Source organism: Phyllobates terribilis, unplaced genomic scaffold, assembly GCF_046119375.1.
Source record: "Phyllobates terribilis strain yellow unplaced genomic scaffold, ASM4611937v1 Scaffold_2__4_contigs__length_985480577, whole genome shotgun sequence".
NCBI classification, from domain to species: domain Eukaryota; kingdom Metazoa; phylum Chordata; class Amphibia; order Anura; family Dendrobatidae; genus Phyllobates; species Phyllobates terribilis.
The window spans coordinates 186784452-186799487 of record NW_027362762.1 but is presented as its reverse complement, the minus strand read 5'-3'; the positions used below and the strand labels follow the sequence as shown (position 1 = coordinate 186799487).

At 45.5% G+C, this 15036-nt stretch overlaps 1 protein-coding gene across 1 annotated transcript in view; it reads right to left on the bottom strand.

Annotated features, from left to right (window-relative positions):
* Positions 1-15036, bottom strand: part of LOC141201378 (retinol dehydrogenase 7-like) — a 105545-nt gene that overhangs the window by 54032 nt on the left and 36477 nt on the right. The window lies entirely within an intron of this gene.

The window sequence follows — 15036 nt, the reverse complement described above, 5'->3', positions numbered from 1 at the left end:
CATTATTAACGAGTGGGTCTCCTATACTATTATTGCGTATGCAGTGAATGCAAGGGCTGTCAAAAATTTGGAGGAACTCCATTGCCCCTTGCAAGAAACGTAGAGGTCAGAGAGCCTCCAAAAACAATGTTCCCATTATTAGGAAGAGGGTCTCCCACAGTGTTTGCCTATGCAGTGAATGCAAAAGCTGCCAAAATTATTTTAGGAACTCCAATGTCCCTTGCAAGAGATGTAGAGGTCAGAGAGCCTTCTAAAAGCAATGTTACCATTATTAGGAAGTGAGTCTCCCATAGCGTTTGCCTATGTAGTGAATACAAAAGCTGCCAAAAATTTGGAGGCACTCCAATGCCCCTTGGAAGAGACGTAGAGGGCCTCATGAAAAAATGTTCCCATTATTAGGAAGTGGGTCTCCCTTAGTGTTTGTCTATGCAGTGAATGCAAAAGCTGCCAAAAATTTGGAGGCACTCCAAAACCCCTTGCAAGACATGTAGAGGAGGTGATATGGTAGATATGGTGGTGAATGATATAGTGATGGAGGATGAGGAGAAGGAGGAGGAGAAAAGCAAATAGACAAAATAAGGAAGCATATACCCATGTGTAGGTGTGAAGAGGTGCATGGGAATAGACCTCCCAAAAAAAGACACTGGATTTGAGTTTATGTTACGCTGCTATCATTCGATGGTGTTGAGAAGCCTGCCCCAATTCAGCCCTTGTTCATTTTTATAAGAGTCAGCTTGTCAGCATTTTCAGTTGACAGGCGGACGTGCTTATCAGTTATAATTTCACCAGCGGCACTAAAAACCCCGCTCTGATAAAACGCTAGCGACAGGGCAGGCCAGGACCTCCAAGGAGTAGAAAGCCAGTTCATGCCATGTGTCCAGCTTGGATACCCAAAAATTATAAGGCACAGAGGAATCACGGAGGACGTTGGTACGGTTGGCAAGGTACTCCATCACCATCTTCTCAAACATTGCACTCCTTGTGAGAATACCCCAGGGCCTGTAAGATGGGAGGGTCTGAGAAAACTGTCCCAGAACTTTGACAGTGTTCCCCTGCCTCTGCTGGATTGGAGTGGTGTCTTTCTCGCCTAGCTGTCCAACGAACTATGACCTCTGCCACCAGCGTTTTCAGATGGGAATTTTTTTAATAATTCCGCAACAAGGGCCTTCTGGTACTGCCCTATTTTAGTAGGCCTGTCCACCTCGGGAATAAGAGATAGAAAGTTCTCCTTGTAGCGTGGGTGCAGAAGTGTCACCAATTAGTAATGGCTGTCACCCAAAATTTGGAGAACGCGAGGGTCACGGGAAGGGCAGCGTAACATAAACTCAGCCATGCGTGGCAGACTGCTAACAGGAAGACTTGCATGTCCTCACCAAGAGGATGACTGACCATGCTCTCCTCGTCCTCCTCCCTGTCCTCAGGCCATCCACGCTGAACAGACAGTATGACAGATGTGCAGGTAGTACCGTCTATAGCGCATGTAACTAGCCCCTCCTCCTCTTCATCATTGTCACCCAATCCTGGTTCCTTGCTCCATCTCATCGTGCTCCGCCTGCAATGCATCCTCTTTGATTGTGAGCAGAGAGCGTTTCAGAAGACAGAGAAGCGGGATGGAGATGCTAATTATGGCATCATCGCCTCTTACCATCTTGGTGGAGTCCTCAAAGTTTTGGAGGATGGTACAGATGTCTGACGTCCATGTCCACTCCAGAGGTCTTATGTGTGGAGTCTGAACTGAATACCGAAGGCCTTGTTGATGCTGGTAGTCAACAACTGCCCTCTTCTGATATCACAATCCTTCCCAACATCAGAAAGGTAGAGTTCCAACGCGTGGGGACATCACACATTAGTCGGTGAGCTGGAAGCTGCAAATGCTGCTGAAACACGGCAAGGGCAGCGGAAGCTGTAGATGACTTTATAAAATGGGCACACAGGTGGCATACTTTGACAAGCAGATCCGGCAGCTCCGGGTAGGTTTTGAGAAACCGCTGAACCACGAGGTTAAGCACATGGGCCAGGCATAGTACAGTTGTGAGCTCGCCTCACCTCAGAGCCACCACCGGGTTCCGGCCATTGTCACACACGACTATACCTGGCTATAGGTTCAGCGGTGTCAGCCACAGATCTGCCTGCCCTTTCAGAGCTGTCCACAACTCTTCAGCGCTGTGTTGTTTGTCACCTAAGCATATTAGCTTCAGCACAGCCTGTTGCTGCTTGGCCGAGACAGTGCTACAGTGCTCCCAGCTTGCGACTGATGTGGTCATTTCGGAGATGGATGCTGAAGAGGAGGAGAAGGTGCAGGAGCTGCAGAATGGGGGGGCAACCCTGATTGATGCAGGGCCCGTAATCCTCGGCATTGGGAGGACGTGTTCCGTCCCAAGGTCCAACTGGGTCCCGGCTTCCACTATGTTAACTCAGTGTGCCATCAGCGAGATGTACCATCCCTGCCCACAAGCATTTGTCCACGTGTCCGTGGTTAGGTGGACTTTCCCAGTAACTGCATTGTTGAGTGCACAGTTAATGTTGTGGGACACATGCTCGTGTAATGCGGGGATGGCACACCGGAAGAAATAGTGGCGGCTGGGGACCGAGTACAGAGGGATGGCCGCCGCCATCAGGTTGCGGAATGCTTCCGTCTCCATGAGCCTAAAAGGCACGCAGTCGCGAAATGTGTGAATTTAGTAGTGTGGCCTGTAAGGCGTTGGTTGCGTATTTGCGCTGGCGTTCCAAGGACTGGGGTAGGGACAACTGAAGACTGCGCTTGGACAAGGACGTGTATGTGCTTGCTGATGGTGCTAGTTGAGAGTATGCAATGACAGGTGCAGGGCAGGAGGCATCTTAGCATGCGCCATGGAAAGAGGATTAGCTTGCACGAACAACAGCGGAAGAAGCAGTGGTGCCACCCGCAGACACTGTTCCTGGACCCTGGGGCTTAGCCCACTTAGTCGGGTGCTTTGCTGCCATGTGCCTGACATGCTGGGGTTATTGGCAGAGTCTTTAAAAAACAACCAGACTCGGGAAGACCTAACAGTTGTACTGGCAACGTCCGTCGTGTTGATGTTACGGGGAACAGTTGCCCGCCTTCTGTCTGCGGCCACCACACTGCTTCTTCCTGTCTGTTGTGGTGCTATACCTCCCTCCCCCTGTGTGCTGCTGTCCTCGCTTTGTATGTCCCTGTGCAAGGTTTGGTCAGTTTCTATATCATCCACAACCTCATCTTCCACTTCCGCACCCTGGTCCTCCTCCTGACTTTCTGGCAAATGTGTCTCCACCTCTTGTGACAGTTTCCCACTGTCGCCTTCGTTTGACCATGGCTGCTCAAATATTTGGGCATCGCAACATGTGATCTCCTCTTGCCCCGCTTCAAGTGGACCGGACAAGAGGCCCGAATCTATAAATGGAAAAGTAAACAGCTCTTCGGAGTGTCCCAGTGTGGGATCAGTTATTTCCGGGCACTCGGCATGGTGGGAGGAAGGAGGATCAGGGTGAGGAATATTCAGTCCAGACTCCCGGCTTCAGAGACTTGACTGTGTGGAAGACAGGGTGGTGGTGGTGGCTAAGTGACTGGAAGCATTATCTTCTATCCAACCAATAACCTTTTCACACTGCTCTGTATTCAATAGTGGTATTCTGCGGTCCTCCATTAAATGGGACAGGAAGGTCGAGCGAGAAGTTGTGGGTGTTTGTTGTGGTACAATTTCAGCTAGCACACGGCCTCGTCCTCTGCATGCACCATCACGTTTACTTCCCTGTCCCTTGCCACGCGCCTTGCCCATTTTAAATGGAGAAGAATATTTTCCACGTTCACTACATATGGCTGGATTTGAACTGATGTGATATGTGATACTTGTGACGGAAAACCACAGTTTTAAATACAGTTAGGTCCATATATATTTGAACAGAGACAACATTTTTCTAATTTTGCTTCTAGACATTACCACAATGAATTTTAAGCAAAACAATTCAGATGCAGTTGAAGTTCAGACTTTCAGCTTTCATTTGAGGGTATCCACATTAAAATTGGATGAAGGGTTTAGGAGTTTCAGCTCCTTAACATGTGCCACCCTGTTTTTAAAGGGACCAAAAGTAATTGGACAATTGACTCCAAGGCTATTTCATGGACAGGTGTGGGCAATCCCTTCGTTATGTCATTCTCAATTAAGCAGATAAAAGGCCTGGAGTTGATTTGCGGTGTGGTGCTTGCATTTGGAAGGTTTTGCTGTGAATTAAACATGCGGTCAAAGGAGTTCTACATGCAGGTGAAACAAGCCATCCTTAAGCTGCAAAAACAGAAAAAACCCATCCGAGAAATTGCTACAATATTAGAAGTGGCAAAATCTACAGTTTGGTACATCCTGAGAAAGAAAGAAAGCACTGGTGAACTCATCAATGCAAAAAGACCTGGGCGCCTACGGAAGACAACAGTGGTGGATGATCGCAGAATAATCTCCATGGTGAAGAGAAACCCCTTCACAACAGCAAACCAAGTGAACAACACTCACCAGGAGGTAGGCGTATCAATATCCAAATCTAGCATAAAGAGAAGACTGCATGAAAGTAAATACAGAGGGTTCACTGCACGGGGCAAGCCACTCATAACCATCAAGAATAAAAAGGCTAGACTGGACTTTGCTAAAAAACATCTAAAAAACCCAGCACAGTTCTGGAAGAACATTCTTTGGACAGATGAAACCAAGATCAACCTCTACCAGAATGATGGAAAGAGAAAAGTATGGCGAAGGCATGGTACAGCTCATGATCCAAAGTATACCACATCATCTGTAAAACACGGCGGAGGCAGTGTGATGGCTTGGGCATGCATGGCTGCCAGTGGCACTGGGTCACTGGTGTTTATTGATGATGTGACACAGGACAGAAGCAGCCGAATGAATTCTGATGTATTCAGAGCCATACTGTGTGCTCAGATCCAGCCAAACTGATTGGTCGTCGTGGACAATGACCCAAAACATAAAGCCAAAGCAACCCAGGAGTTTATTAAAGCAAAGAAGTGGAATTATCTTGAATGGCCAAGTCAGTCACCTGATCTCAACCCAATTGAGCATGCATTTCACTTGTTAAAGACTAAACTTCAGACAGAAAGGCCCACAAACAAACAGCAACTGAAAACCACCGCAGTGAAGGCCTGGCAGAGCATCAAAAAGGAGGAAACACAGCGTCTGGTGATGTCCATGAGTTCAAGACTTCAGGCAGTCATTGCCAACAAAGGGTTTTCATCCAAGTACTAGAAATATTCATTTTGTTTACAATTATTTAATCTGTCCAATTTCTTTTGGTCCCTTTAAAAACAGGGTGGCACATGTTAAGGAGCTGAAACTCCTAAACCCTTCATCCAATTTTAATGTGGATACCCTCAACTGAAAGCTGAAAGTCTGAACTTCAACTGCATCTGAATTGTTGTGTTTAAAATTCATTGTGGTAATGTCTAGAAGCAAAATTAGAAAAATGTTGTCTCCGTCCAAATATATATGGACCTAACTGTAGCTGGCCTGTAGGTTACTATTTTTCACAGTGACCTTGTGTCAATAACTTCACTGACACACAGCAACAAAATTTAAATGGAAGCCAGAAATGCCTGAATTTTGAGCTCACTTATATGTGATCCGTGTGAAGGACAAACCACAGTTTTAAATAGCTGGCCTGTAGGTAACTATTTTTAACAGCGACCTCGTGTCAATAACTTCACTGACACACTGCAACAAAATTTCAATGGAGGCCATAAATGGCAGATTTTTCAGCGCATTTATATGTGATCCATGTGACGGACCAGCCACAGTTTTAAATAGCTGGTCTGTAGGTATCTATTTTTAACTGCGAACTGGTGTCAATTGTTATGTTCTGCAACTAAGAACTAAGGATTAGGAGGGAAAAGCTGTCCCTGCACTGATACTCTGCTTAAACCCTACACAGGGGTGAATAGCCCCACCGACGATCCTGCACTGAACTCAAATGAAGACCTGAAGGAAGGGGAAAGGGTGTCCCAAAAAGATCTAAGGGCTGGGAGCAAAACAGGCTACCTCCTTAAAGAAAGGTTAGTTGCAGAAACGAAGATTAAAGGAAACAAAACTGGTGGAACAAGAAGTCCCAGGATATCAAATGTCTTAAGCACAAAGAACTAACAAGGCAACTTAGCCAGAGCACAAGCGTAACAACACTGATGTCCAGCGAGGAATGGGAGACAGGTGCTGAGTAATAAAGAGTGAGGAGATCACGTGACCAATACACCCAGCACCAGAGGAAAAGACTAGCAGCCAGCAAACCACAAAAATGGGGCCGAAAAGTAAAACAACATAGATTCTAACAGTACCTCCCTTTTACCAGGATCCTCCGGATCCTCTAGGCTGAGCCTTACCAGGAAATCTCCTGTGAAAATCCTTAATTAACCTAGAGGCCGAGATGTCCTCGGCCTTCACCCAGGAATTATCCCTGGGGGCCGAAACCTCTCCAGGACACAAGGTACTGTAATCTCCCTCTATGCCACCTGGAATCCAAAATGTGAGAAATCTTAAAATTCACTGTCCTCATCAACAGGAGGAACAGTAGGCTTCGCCTGCTTATAACGACACATGAAACACAGAATTAATCCTCCAGGACGAGGGAATGCCCAACCTCACTGCTGCCGAGTTGACAATCTGAACCACTTTGAAAGGACCCACAAATTTAGGTCCCAATTTTTTAGAAGGAATTTTCGAACGAAGATTCCTAGATTTCCCCAAACCATGTCCCCAACAGCAAACAAGGACTCCTTTCTTTTTTTTGTCAAAATACCTTTTTGATCTCCTGTTAGCCTCTTAAAGATTCAGGCATACACAGGTCCAAACCCTCTCAAAATCACCTGAAAAATTGTCCTCCTCCGGTACAGCAGCCCCAACTTTGGAAAATGGACCAAAAGATGGATACCTGCCAGTACAACAAAAGAAGAACACCCAGCCGAGGAAGAAGTATGATTATTAAGGGCAAACTCCGCAAGTGGTAGAAATTCCGACCACATTTCCTTATTGTCTGCCACAAAACATCTCAAAAACTGCTCGACATCCTGGTTCTTCTTTTCAGTCTGTCCATTGGACTCTGGATGATACCCCGACAAGAATGACAAATTAATTTTCAATCTGTCACAAAAAGCTCGCCAAAAGCGAGCCAAAAACTGTAGTCCTCTATCGGAAACAATGTCGGGGGAACACCATGGAGCCTCAAAATCTTCTTCACAAAAGCCTTAGCAAGAGTCTTGTAGCAAAGTAACTTGTTGAACGGAACCAGATGACACATTTTACTAAACTGGTCCACAACCACCCAGATGACAGAAAAACCCTCCGCTACAGGCAGATCAGTGATAAAATCCATGGCAAGGTGCGTCCATGGCGAACTAGGAACTTCCAAGAGGCACAGCAACCCCGCAGCCAGGGCGTGAGAGGCCTTCGACCTAGCACACACAGAACACTGACGCACCCACTTGATGACTTCTCTTTGCCACCTTGGCCACCAGAAACTCCGACCAATAGACTTCCTAGTTTCCGAAATCCCTGGGTGACCCGCCAACCAAGACTCATGACATACAACAAACAACGCTCTCCTCAAGGCTCTAGGCAGAAACAATTTACCACACGGAGTGTTAGTTGGTGCCGCACTCTGAGCTCCAATGATGCTATTCTCCAACTCTGAATCCAATGCGGCCACCACCACCCCTCTCTGCAAAATACACTCCTCCCTCTCAGCATTCACCGCTGGAGAGAAACTACAAAGCGTCAGCCTTAACATTCTTTGTCCCCGGGTCAAAGGTTATGGAAAAATTAAACCTGGCAAAAAACAGTGCCCACCTAGCCTGACGGGCATTCAAACGTTTAGCTGCGTCCAGATAAATCAAATTCTTATGATCAGTGAAAACCTGTATAGGATGTCGAGCCCCCTCCAAAAATGTCACCAATGCTCGAACGCGAGTTTAATAGCCAACAACTCACGATTCCCAACATCATAGTTGAGCTCTGTCTCAGAATTTTTTTTTTAAAAGAAAGCACTGGGATGCACCCCATCCTCTCCTTCCTGGGACAGAACTGCCCCTACTCCTATAGATGAGGAATCCACCTCAACAAAAAATGGCTTGGTCTCATCCGTCTGGACAAGAACAGGAGCTTAGCTGAACCTCTCCTTGAGATACTCAAAAGCTTCTGTAGCCTCAGTGGACCATTGGACTGTATTAGCACCCTTCTTGGTGAGATCAGTAATGGGTTTAGCGATGACAGAAAAATTCTTGATGAATTTCCTGTAATAATTGGCAAACCCCAAAAACCTCTGTACGGACTTCAAACCTTCAGGCCTCAGCCACTCCAGCACAGCCTGAACTTTCACCGGGTCCATCTCAAAACCATCACAAAAGACAAAGTAACCCAAAAAACTAATTTTCTGGATAGCAAGCTGTCACTTCTCCAATTTAGCAAAGAGTGTGTTATCTCTCAGTATCTGAAGAACTTCGTACACTCTCTGCCAATGAGACTCAAGATCCGATGAATAAATCAAAATATCATCCAGATAAACAATAACACTCCTACCGATCAAGGGTCTCAGAATGTCATTGATGAAATTTTGAAAAAATGCAGGGGCGTTAGTAAGCCCAAAAGGCATCACCAAACACTCAAAGTGACCTTCCGGGTGTTAAAAGCTGTCTTCCATTCATCTCCATCCTTCACCCGCAGCAAATTATATGCCCCACGAAGGTCAATCTTAGAAAACCATTTAGCTCCGGGACAATTGGTTAAACAAATCCGGAATAAGTGGTAACGGGTAGGGATTGCGTGCGCACAGTGATCTTATTAATCTCCCGAAAATCCAGACATGGCCTAAGACCCCATCGTTTTTTTTGACAAAAAAGAACCCAACCGCCACAGGAGACTTAGAGGGTCTTATGTGACCTGCAGCTAAACTAGTCTGAAGGTATTCTTTCAACAGTAGCAATGTGAAAGTTACAACACTTACCATAACACCTCTGACCGCAGGATCTTATGGAACCAGATGACCAGTCCAGCAAAGGATTATGCACTTTTAACCAGGGCAACCCCAGGATGACCGGGGAAGACAATTTAGTAAGTACAAATAAGTCAATCTGCTCCTGATGTTCCATATTCATAGTAAGCAGAAACTCAGTGACTTTTCGAAAAATGCTCCCATGCTCCAGGGGAGTATTATCAATCGCCACCACAGGAAAAGGAGACGACAAAGGTTCAGAACCGAACTTATACTTTTCAAGAAATTGTTGATCAATCAAATTAAGTGCAGAACCACAATTCACCATTACCTGAAAGTCAATCGAACGACCCTAACAGTTGGTATTACCAGGAAAAAACACCTCAGCAGAACGTAAAAACGCAATGCGAATGGGAGTGTTATTTCTACTGACCATTTTTTTTTCTTTCCTTAAGCAAACCTTGCATTGCTTTAAAAAATGATCAGCCTTACCGCAATACAAGCAAAGTCCCTCAAAGAACCTCCTGTCCCTCTCCTTGGAATGGGATGACATTGCCCCCACCTGCATAGGTTCCCCAGTGATGGCAGGATTATCGGTAGAAGCAGAATCCAGCAATATAGGAAACTTCTCCTCATTCTGTCTGGCCCTCAACCTTCTATCCACATGGATAGCTAACTGCATGGCAACTTGCAAACTATCAGGTGCAGGGAATGCAATAAGCAAATCTTTAACCCTTTTACTCAAGCATGCCAGAAACTGAAACTTGAGTGCAGGGTCGTTCCACCTGACCTCTGCAGGAGAACCCTGTTTGAGACAACTGAGCTCTGCCTCAGCTGATGTAACCCGATCAGAATCATCATACAGCAAACCCATGGCATCAAAAAATGCCTCCACAGACCTCAAACAATGATCATTAGGAGACAAGGAAAACGCCCAGATTTGAGGTTCTTTGCGCAATAGAGACATAATAATCCCTACACGCTGTAGTTCACTCCCAGATCTAGGTCTGAGCAGAAAATACAACAAACAAGCATTTTTAAATGAAAAAAATCCAGTCGTTTCCTCGAGAAACACTCAGGTAATCCTACCTTAGGTTCTTCATAGCGTTCCGCAGTGTACTGCTGAAGACCGGTAACCTCCCAAGTCAACCCTTGCAAGTGTTGAGCAAGCTCTTGGGTGGTACTCATACTGAAGAAAAACCCAGGAGGAGGAGAGGAGAAAAAAAAACCTTTTTTTTTTAAACGTGGCTGGACATACTGTTATGTTCTGCAACTAAGATCTAAGGAACAGGAGGGAAAAGCTGTCCCTGCACTGAGACTCTGCTTAAACCCTCCGCTGGGGTGGGTGCCCTATTCCTTGTGAATAGCCCCACCGACGATCCTGCACTGAACTCAAACGAAGACTTGAAGGAAGGGGAAAGAGTGTCCCTAAAAGATCTAAGGACTGGGAGCAAAACAGGTTACCTCCTTAAAGAAAGGTTAGTTGCAGAAACGAAGATTAAAGGAAACAAAACTGGTGGAAAAGAAGTCCCAGGATATCAAATGTCCTAAGCACAAAGAATTAACAAGGCAACTTAGCCAGAGCACAAGCGTAACAACACTGATGTCCAGCGAGGAATGGGAGACAGGTGCTGAGTAATAAAGAGTGAGGAGGTCACATGACCAAGACACCCAGCACCAGAGGAAAGGACTAGAAGCCAGCAAACCACAAAAAGATGTCCGAAAAGTAAAACAACATAGATTCTAACATCAATAGCTTTGCTTAAACACTGCAACAAAATTTCAATGGCGGCCTGAAATGGCAGAATTTTCAGCGCACTTATATGTGATCCGTGTGACGGACAAACCACAGTTTTAAATAGCTGGCCTGTAGGTAACTATTTTTAACTGCGAACTGGTGTCAATAACTTCACTAACACACTGCAACAAAATTTCAATGGAGGCCAGAAATGCAGAATTTTCAGCGCACTTATATGTGATCCATGTGATGGACAAACTACAGTTTTAAATAGATGGATTTTTAGCGCTGTAAAAGCACCAGCAGCAGACTGAACTGGAATGAACCCTCTTGCTATATACCCTGCCTGCCTAGCACTGATATCTACAGTACAGACCAAAAGTTTGGACACACCTTCTCATTTAAAGATTTTTCTGTATTTTCATAGCTATGAAAATTGTACATTCTCACTGAAGGCATCAAACTATGAATTAACACATGTGGAATTATATACATAACAAAAAAGTGTGAAACAACTGAAAATATGTCTTATATTCTAGGTACTTCAAAGTAGCCACCTTTTGCTTTGATGACTGCTTTGCACACTCTTGGCATTCTCTTGATGCGCTTCAAGAGGTAGTCACCGGAAATGGTCTTCCAACAATCTTGAAGGAGTTCCCAGAGATGCTTAGCACTTGTTGGCCCTTTTGCCTTCACTCTGCGGTCCAGCTCACCCCAAACCATCTCGATTGGGTTCAGGTCTGGTGACTGTGGAGGCCAGGTCATCCGGCGTAGCACCCCATCACTCTCTGTCTTGGTCAAATAGCCCTTACACAGCCTGGAGGTGTGTTTGGGATCATTGTCGTGTTGAAAAATAAATGATGGTCCAACTAAACGCAAACCGGATGGAATAGCATGCCGCTGCAAGATGCTGTGGTAGCCATGCTGGTTTAGTATGCCTTCAATTTTGAATAAATCCTCAACAGTGTCACCAGCAAAGCACCCCCACACCATCACACCTCCTCCTCCATGCTTCACGGTGGGAACCAGGCATGTAGAGTCCATCCGTTCATCTTTTCTGCATCGCACAAAGACACGGTTGTTGGAACCAAAGATCTCAAATTTGGACTCATCAGACCAAAGCACAGATTTCCACTGGTCTAATGTCCATTCCTTGTGTTCTTTAGCCCAAACAAGTCTCTTCTCCTTGTTGCCTGTCCTTAGCAGTAGTTTCCTAGCAGCTATTTTACCATGAAGGCCTGCTGCACAAAGTCTCCTCTTAACAGTTGTTGTAGAGATGTGTCTGCTGCTAGAACTCTGTGTGGCATTGACCTGGTCTCTAATCTGAGCTGCTGTTAACCTGCGATTTCTGAGGCTGGTGATTTGGATAAACTTATCCTCAGAAGCAAAGGTGACTCTTGGTCTTCCTTTCCTGGGGCAGTCCTCATGTGAGCCAGTTTCTTTGTAGCGCTTGATGGTTTTTGCAACTGCACTTGGGGACACTTTCAAAGTTTGCCCCATTTTTCGGACTGGCTAACCTTAATTTCTTAAAGTAATGATGGCCACTTGTTTTTCTTTACTTAGCTGCTTTTTTCTTGCCATAATACAAATTCTAACAGTCTATTCAGTAGGACTATCAGCTGTGTATCCACCTGACTTCTGCACAACACAACTGATGGTCCCAACCCCATTTATAAGGCAAGAAATCCCACTTATTAAACCTGACAGGGCACACCTGTGAAGTGAAAACCATTTCCGGTGACTACCTCTTGAAGCTCATCAAGAGAATGCCAAGAGTGTGCAAAGCAGTCATCAAAGCAAAAGGTGGCTACTTTGAAGAACCTAGAATATAAGACATGTTTTCAGTTGTTTCACACTTTTTTGTTATGTATATAATTCCACATGTGTTAATTCATAGTTTTGATGCCTTCAGTTTGAATGTACAATTTTCAAAGTCATGAAAATACAGAAAAGTCTTTAAATGAGAAAGTGTGTCCAAACTTTTGGTCTGTACTGTATGAAGCTGGATTAGTCCTCAGAAGGACTGTTAGTTGAGATGGATATGTGTATAATATATGGTGGTATACCTACACTAACTAAAAAACAAGCAAATCTCTCCCTAGCTGAGCAGCACCTCTCCCTACTCTGCCCGATTCCGGAGTAGACTTTGATGAGCATGGCGGCGCCAGATCTGATATAGACCAGATGATGCTGTGCGGCCAGCCAATCACTGTAATGCCACAACAAACATGGCTGTGGCATTACAGTGTGTGGCAGACAATCCCTGCATATTCATTGTCTCTCTAAAGATCGCCAAACATGCAGGGAAGGGACCTGAGATCCCGCCCTGCAAGCCCGGAAATACTCGGCGAGCGGCGAGCATTTCGAACAGTGAGATGATCGGGCGAGTACCGAGCAGTAGCGAGCATGCTCGCTCATCACTACTGATTATTAATAAAAAAACAATACTAGCATTAACATTACCCCCATTCAAGGACTATACAGTGAAAGGTATCAGAATACACAGTACAGGTGAATCCAGTGACTCACCAGTGATGTCTCCAATTGAATTCATTTTCTCTTTGCTTCCTTATTCTGCACAGACCGCGCTGCCTTTTTCCTGCCTTCCTTTGCAAAATGTAACTCACAGACATCTATGCCTTAGCACTTCTAGAGCACTCTCTCCATATTTTCCCCCAATTGTACAGTAAATATCCCCTTTTATCTCTTAGTAATAGTATCTCCCTAAATAATGTACATTACTGTAGTGATGTTCCCTTGTGTCCCCCATGCAGTAGTAATGCTTATGTCCCCTTTGTGCTGAAATGCAGTAGAATTGCCCCACCTGTGGCACCCATACAATAGTATTGTCCACCTATTATTCCCCACACAGGTGCAACATTCTTCTTTGTGGCCCCGATATCATAGTAGTATTACCCTTTGTAGTCCTACACATTAATAATATCCCCATATGTGGCCCCCTTAGATTAATAATATCTCCCCTATGTGGCCCCATATAGTAATAGTTCCCCCATACATTAATTCTGCCCCCCATGTGATCTTGATACCGTAACATTGCCCCCCTATGTGAAGTAAATCTCTCACTTGTCCCCGTTCCCACATCGTGCGACTCTGCTCTCCTTCTCATGGCTGGCTCCGTGCCCTGCACTTACTCTACAGCCACAAGCCTATAAAAGGCCCACAGCTACAGAGCATGGCAGCTTTACATTGCAGGCAATGACATGTTGGTATTATATTGCAGGCCCTGCCTGCTACATGACTGCGGCATGCTCTGAAGCTGCAGGCATCTGAAAGGCTTGGAGCTCTAGAGTAAGTGCAAGGCAGGGAGCCAGTTGCTCTCTGCTCCACAGTAATTTTCAAATGGAGGTGCATGCAGGGTGTAAGGCAGCGCTATTCATCATGCTGAGGAACACTCGCTGCACCGGGTCAATTAAAGCACACCAGCCACGTTTTCCAGTATTTCACAATCCAGCAGTTTATTACACTTCATAACTGGCTCACCGGCATGTTTACACACATAACATCCAAGAGCCTTTCAAGTGGCAGACAGGCCCACTTGGCTCCAGTTACCGCCTTCAGCAAAGTAACTATATCAATGTCCTGATAACGCACCGCTTTTACCTTTTGCCGGGTCTAGCAGTTTCCATCAGATTTGTTCTGCCACAGCTGTGGCTTTACGGCTTCCCAGATGGGGGTCTCCAGCCCTCGTACCTTTCAAGGCTACTGGCATCTCTTACACACACAGTGATCCAGCCTCTGCCTTTCAGGACTCTTTTCTTCCAAACCTCTTGCCCTCCAAGGCTACTGGCATCTCTTACACACAAGCATCCAGCCTCTGCCTTTCAGGCTTCACCAGGCCTCTCTAGGCCTCACTAAGCCTCTCCAGGCTAACGGTGTCTCACACCGTTTCAAAAGGATCAAAAAATTTATATATCCTTCAGTGCACAGGACCTGCGATGATGTCACAGTCATGTGATCAGTCACCTGAGGGAGAGGTAAATGGTCAGCTAGAGCACACCCCCTGGACCATTACAGTAATGCCGCAAGCCGCGGCATTACAAGGGATAAATCTTCAGTTGAAAATCATGCTATTCCTGAAGGGCCTCCCTCACCCTTCTGAAAACAATTTTTTTGCCATTGCTTCCTGAGATCTATGTTGAGTGATCCTCCTGACATATGCAAAAAAGGGTTGGCTCCCAATGTGATGTGCGCAAAGCTTAGCATACAGTTGAGCTAAAAAGCGGTGTAAACTTGGTGTTCATTTTTTCACTGCATTTTGCTTGGCTATTAACAGCAACAAGATAATTAATTTTATTAAAATGTTT